The sequence below is a fragment of the Arachis ipaensis genome, chromosome B1, assembly GCF_059453495.1.
Source record: "Arachis ipaensis isolate K30076 ecotype BB chromosome B1, ASM5945349v1, whole genome shotgun sequence".
Classification (NCBI taxonomy): domain Eukaryota; kingdom Viridiplantae; phylum Streptophyta; class Magnoliopsida; order Fabales; family Fabaceae; genus Arachis; species Arachis ipaensis.
In genome coordinates, this window is record NC_142436.1 from 48,617,672 (window position 1) to 48,624,474 (window position 6,803).

Here is a 6,803-nt window from a genome sequence, read left to right on the forward strand (position 1 = left end):
TCTTCAGAAGATGCCTCTTGAGTACTGTTGGATGCAGCTTGCATTCCATTCAGACTCTGAGAAATCATATTGACTTGCTGAGTCAATATTTTATTCTGAGCCAGTATGGCATTCAGAGTATCAATTTCAAGAACTCCCTTCTTCTGAGGCGTCCCATTACTCACAGGATTCCTCTCAGAAGTGTACATGAACTGGTTATTAGCAACCATGTCAATGAGTTCTTGAGCTTCTGCAGGCGTTTTCTTTAGGTGAATGGATCCACCTGTAGAAGTGTCCAATGACATCTTAGCTAATTCAGACAGACCATCATAGAATATATCCAGGATGGTCCATTCTGAAATCATGTCAGAAGGACACTTTTTGGTCAGTTACTTGTATCTCTCCCAAGCTTCATAGAGGGATTCACTTTCCTTTTGTCTGAAGGTTTGAACATCCACTCTAAGCTTACTTAGCTTTTGAGGAGGAAAGAACTTGGCTAAGAAAGCCGTGACCAGCTTATCCCAAGAGTTCAGGCTATCCTTGGGTTGAGAATCCAACCACACTCTAGCTCTGTCTCTTACAGCAAAGGGGAAATGCATGAGCCTGTAGACTTCAGGATCTACTCCATTAGTCTTAACAGTATCACAGATCTGCAAGAATTCAGTTAAGAACTGAAAAGGATCTTCAGATGGAAGTCCATGAAACTTGCAGTTCTGCTACATCAGAGAAACTAATTGAGGTTTCAGCTCAAAATTGTTTGCTCCAATGGTAGGGATTGAGATGCTTCTTCCATGTAAATTGGAATTAGGTGCAGTAAAGTCACCAAGCATTCTCCTTGTATTATTATTATTTTCGGCTGCCATCTCCTCTTCTTGTTCGAAAATTTCTGAAAGGTGCTTGCTGGATTGTTGTAATTTAGCTTCTCTTAGTTTCCTCTTCAGAGTCCTTTCAGGTTCTGGATCTGCTTCAACAAGAATGTTCTTGTCCTTGCTCCTGCTCATATGAAAAAGGAGGGAACGAAAAAATAATAATAGGGATCCTTTTTGCCCAGGTGTAGAGGTTCCCTTAGGTGAGTGAAAGAAAAGAAGAGTAGAAGAAAAGAAGAAGAGAAAATCTGAACTCAGAGAGAGAGAGGGGGTTCGGATTTTTGGTGAGTGAGGAAGAGATGTTAGTAAATAAATAAATAAATAGAAGAGGATGAGAGGGGGAGGTTTTCGAAAATAATTTTTGAAAAAGAGTTAGTGATTTTCGAAAATTAAAAGAAGAAATAAATTAAAATTGAATTTTGAAACAATTAGTTAATTAAAAAAATTTTTGAAAAAAAGAGGGAGATATTTTCGAAAATTAGAGAGAGAGAGTTAGTTAGGTAGTTTTGAAAAAGATAAGAAACAAACAAAAAGTTAGTTAGTTAGTTGAAACAAATTTTGAAAATCAATTTTTGAAAAGATAAGAAGATAAGAAGTTAGAAGGGATATTTTAAAATCAAATTTTTTGAAAAGATATGTTAAAAAGATATGATTAAAAAGATATGATTTTGAAAAAGGATAAAAAGATATTTTTGAAAAGATTTGATTGAAATTAGTTTTGAAAAAGATTTAATTTTTAAAATCACAATTAATGACTTGATTCATAAGAAATCATAAGATATGATTCTAGAACTTAAAGTTTGAATCTTTCTTGACAAGCAAGTAATAAACTTGAAATTTTTGAATCAAAACATTAATTAATGAGAATATTTTCGAAAATATGATGTAAAATTAAGAAAAAGATTTTTGAAAAATATTTTTGGAATTTTCAAAAATAGATAAGAAAAATGAAAAAGATTTGATTTTTAAAAAAGATTTTGAAAAGATAAGATTTTTAAATTGAAAATTTGATTTGACTCATAAGAAACAATTGAATTTTAAAATTTTTTGAAAAAGTCAACTCAAATTTTCGAAAATTTATGAGAGAAAAAGGGGAAGATATTTTTTATTTTTGAATTTTTAATGATGAGAGAGAAAAACATGAAAATGATGCAATGCATGAAAATTTTGGATCAAAACAATGAATGCATGCAAGAATGCTATGAATGTCAAGATGAACACCAAGAACACTATGAAGATCATGATGAACATCAAGAACATATTTTTGAAAAATTTTTAATGCAAAGAAAACATGCAAGACACCAAACTTAAAAATTTTTCATGTATAGACACTATGAATGCAAGAATGCATATGAAAAACAAGGAAAAACACAAAACAAGGAAATTTAAAGATCAAACAAGAAGACTTACCAAGAACAACTTGAAGATCATGAAGAACACTATGAATGCATGAATTTTTTGAAAAAATGCAAGATGAACATGCAATTGACACCAAACTTAAAATCTGACTCAAGACTCAAACAAGAAACACAAAATATTTTTTTTATGATTTTCTAATTTTTTTTTGTATTTTTCGAAAATTGTTTGTGGAAAAGAAAAATAAGGATTCCAAAATTGTTAATATGAATTCCAGGAATCTTGCACTCTTAGTCTAAAGCTCCAATCTGAGGGTTAGACATGGCTTAATAGCCAGTCAAGCTTTAGCATGTAAATCAGGTGGATCAGGAACAGCAGTAGGTGGATTAGCAACAACTAGCTTGCTCTTGATAATGTTGGGTTGAAAGCCCCAGTCCAAATGAATTTAGACATGGCTTTACAGCCAGTCAGGCTTCAACATGTTTCATGAAACACTAGAATTCATTCTTAAAAGTTATGAATAATTTTCGAAAACAAAAAAAAATATAATTTTTTTTTGAAAGATTTTTTTGAAAACAATTTTTTTTTTGAAAATTTTTTTTGAAGATAAAACAAAAAGAAAATTACCTAATCTGAGCAACAAGATGAACCGTCAGTTGTCCAAACTCGAACAATCCCCGGCAACGGCACCAAAAACTTGGTATGCGAAATCGTGATCACTCAGATTTAGATTTGTAAAATTATTTGTTCGTTCTTTCCCCGGCAACGGCGCCAAAAACTTGGTGCTCGAAATTGTGATTCATACTTAAATTGTTGTTCGAAATTGATTCCCTGGTAAGGGCTCCAAAAACGTGTGCACAATACCATGGCCCAAACATAACTTCACAACTTCGCGCAACTAACCAGCAAGTGCACTGGGTCGTCCAAGTAATAAACCTTACGTGAGTAAGGGTCGATCCCACGGAGATTGTTGGTATGAAGCAAGCTATGGTCACCTTGTAAATCTCAGTCAGGCGGATAATAATTGATTGTGGAGTTTTCGAAAATAAATAATAAATAATTAGAAAATAAAGATAGAAACACTTATGTAAATCATTGGTGAGAATTTCAGATAAGCGTATAGAGATGCGTTCGTTCCTCTGAACTTCTGCTTTCCTGCTGTCTTCATCGAATCAATCTTACTCCTTTCTATGGCTGGCTTTATGTAAGGACATCACCGTTGTCAATGGCTACTTTTCATCCTCTCTGTGAAAATGGTCCGATGCATTATCACTACATGGCTAATCATCTGGAGGCATCACCGTAGTTAATGGCTGCATCCCATCCTCTTGTGAAAATGGTCCAAATGCTCTGTCACAGCACGACTAATCATCTGAGGTTCTCGATCATACTGGAATAGGATTCACCCTCCTTTTGCGTCTATCACTACGCCCAGCACTCGCGAGTTTGAAGTTCGTCACAGTCATTCAATCCCAGAATCCTACTCGGAATACCACAGACAAGGTTTAGACTTTCCGGATTCTCATGAATGCCGCCATCAATCTAGCTTATACCACGAAGATATTGATTAAGAGATCCAAGAGATAATCATACAATCTAAGGTGGAACGGAAGTGGTTGTTAGGCACGCGTTCGTGGGGGAATGATGATGATTGTCACGTTCATCACATTCATGTTGAAGTGCAAATGAATATCTTAGAAGCGGAATAAGTTGAATTGAATAGAAAAACAATAGTACTTTGCATTAATTCATGAGTAACAGCAGAGCTCCACACCTTAATCTATGGAGTGTAGAAACTCTACCATTAAAATTACATAAGTGAAAGGTTCAGGCATGGCCGAATGGCCAGCCCCCATGATCTAAGAACCAGACGTCCCAAGATGCCTAATACAATAGTAAAAGGTTCTATTTATACTAAACTAGTTACTAGGGTTTACAGAAGTAAGTATTTGATACATAAATCCACTTCCGGGGCCCACTTGGTGTGTGCTTGGGCTGAGCTTTAGCTTTCCACGTGCAGAGGCTCTTTTTGGAGTTGAACGCCAGGTTTTAATGTATTTCTGGCGTTCAACTCTGGTTCGTGACGTGTTTCTGGCGTTTAACTCCAGACTACAGCGTAGAACTGGCGTTCAACACCCTTTTACGTCGTCTAAACTCGGCCAAAGTATGAACTATTATATATTGCTAGAAAGCCCTGGATGTCTACTTTCCAACGCAATTGGAAGCGCGCCATGTTGACTTCTGTAGCTCCAGAAAATCCACTTTGAGTGTAGGGTGGTCAGAATCCAACAGCATCAGCAGTCCTTCTTCAACCTCTGAATCTGATTTTTGCTCAAGTCCCTCAATTTCAGCCAGAAAATATCTGAAATCACAGAAAAATACACAAACTCATAGTAAAGTCCAGAAATGTGAATTTAACATAAAACTAATAAAAACATCCCTAAAAGTAACTAGATCCTACTAAAAACATACTAAAAACAATGCCAAAAAGCGTATAAATTATCCGCTCATCAACACACTCTCTCTCGGGTTTGACTTGACAGCAGCGGCGGGCTGGTCTTTGATAGAGCTGGCTGCAAGGCGACGTCTCCTTCCTCGAGCTCTCCTCTTCTGCGTGGGTGAGGTGGTGCGTGTGAGTATTGTGTTGTGTGCGCTGGAGAGGGGAAAAGGAGGATGTGAGCTCGATCGATTGATTAGAGTGTTGATAAACCACTATTTTATGGTTTATCTTGTACTCAATTGAGTGGATTTTATCAATCTTTCATACACTTATCCATACAAAATGCATGGTTTTACAATTTTCTTCCCGATTTTGTGCTATGATTGAAAACATGCTTTGTTTCTCTTAAATTTCCTATGTTTAATCCTCTCTTATTACCATTCAATGCCTAAATATATGTGTTAAGTGTTTTCAGAGATTATAGGGTAGGAATAACTTAGAGGGTGGAAAGGAAGCATGCAAAAGTGGCAGGAATACAAGAAACTGAAGGAACTGCTAAAGCTGTCCAACCTGACCTCTTGGTACTAAATCGACCATAACTTGAGCTACAGAGATCCAAATGATGCGGTTCCAGTTGCGTTGGAAAGCTAACATTTGGAGCTTCGCAACAACATATAATTTTCCATAACTGCCCCAAATCCAGGTGACACGAACGCGTGGATCACACGGACGCGTAACCTGGCAAAATCCCAATCCACGCTAACGCGTGGACAACGCTTCCGCGTGAATTTGCAGCGACCTGTACGTACCAGAAATCATTGGGGGCGATTTTTGGGCTGATTTCTAGACCTTTTTTCAGCCCAATTCCAAATCCAGAAACACAGAATGTAAGCCAGAGAATGGAGGAATCAAAAAAGGAGAGAACAACTCACAGAGGATGTTTACAACATTCAATATACACAATTTTAGGTTTTAGATGTAGCTTTTAGAGAGAGAGGCTCTCTCCTCTCTCTCAAGTTTTAGGATTAGGATTCCTTTTATTTTATTTTATGTCTACTACTTCAATGCCAGGTTCAATGTTCCTTTAATTAATGTTTCTTTTCTACTTTTATTTATTGCAATGCTTTTACTTGTTAATGTTCCAATTTAGCTTATGAACCTTTTCATGTCAAGATTTAAATATTCTATTTAATATAATTCGAGGTATTTTAGAATTATGATTGTTTTATTTTATTTATGATGCTTTCAATTTAATTTAGATTTATTTTCTCCTTTTGGCTTTAGTTAAGTAATCGGTAACACTTGAGTTATCAAACTCAGCGGTTGATTGAGATTTGGGAATTGCTGATTAATTTGGATCGCTCTATAGCTAGTCTTTCCACGGGATTTGACTAGGACTTGAGGATCAAATTAATTAGTCCACTTGACTTTCCTTTATTTAGTAAGGGTTAACTAAGTGGGAGCGATAAACAATTCTCATCACACCTGATAAGGATGACTAGGATGGGATTTCCAGTTCTCATACCTTGCCAAGAGTTTTTCTAGTTATTAATTTACTTTCCTGCTATTTAAATTACTTGTTCCTTATTTCAAAAACCCAAAAATATACAATTTCATAACCAATAATAAATCATACTTCCCTACAATTCCTTGAGAAGACGACCCAAGGTTTAAATACTTCGGTTATAAATTTTATTGGGTTTTGTTACTTGTGACAACCAAATTTTTGTACGAAAAGATTCTTTGCTGATTTAGAAACTATACTTACAACGCGATTATATTTTTATGAATTTCTTTATTGGCAAGAATCCGAATCGTCAAAATGGCGCTGTTGCCGGGGAATTGCAAACGTGTGCCTTATTATTGGTTATTGTAAATATTTGCTTTTTGCTTGTTTATTTGTTTTTATTTTTGTTTTTATTTTAAATGGCCATGTTGGGAGAGAAGTGACTGGATATGGGAGTATTCACGGAGGCCATGGTTTCGGGGTGATCAATGCCGAGGGTAAAACTATTTTGGACTTTTCCTCAACTTTTGATCTTCTCATCGCAAATACATGTTTTAAAAAGAGAGACGAACATCTTATAACCTATAAGAGTGGCATGACAAGCTCTCAAATCGACTTCTTCTTGTTGAGGAGAGTCGACCGGAAATTTTGCATT

The 6,803-nt window shown here is 35.8% G+C and overlaps 1 non-coding gene across 1 annotated transcript; it reads left to right on the forward strand.

The window, feature by feature from the left end:
- Positions 1-337: 337 nt before the first annotated feature.
- Positions 338-446, forward strand: LOC148576485 (small nucleolar RNA R71). The gene has a single exon (XR_015904301.1). It is a non-coding gene; the product is annotated as a small nucleolar RNA R71 (small nucleolar RNA).
- The last annotated feature ends 6,357 nt before the right edge of the window (positions 447-6,803 follow it).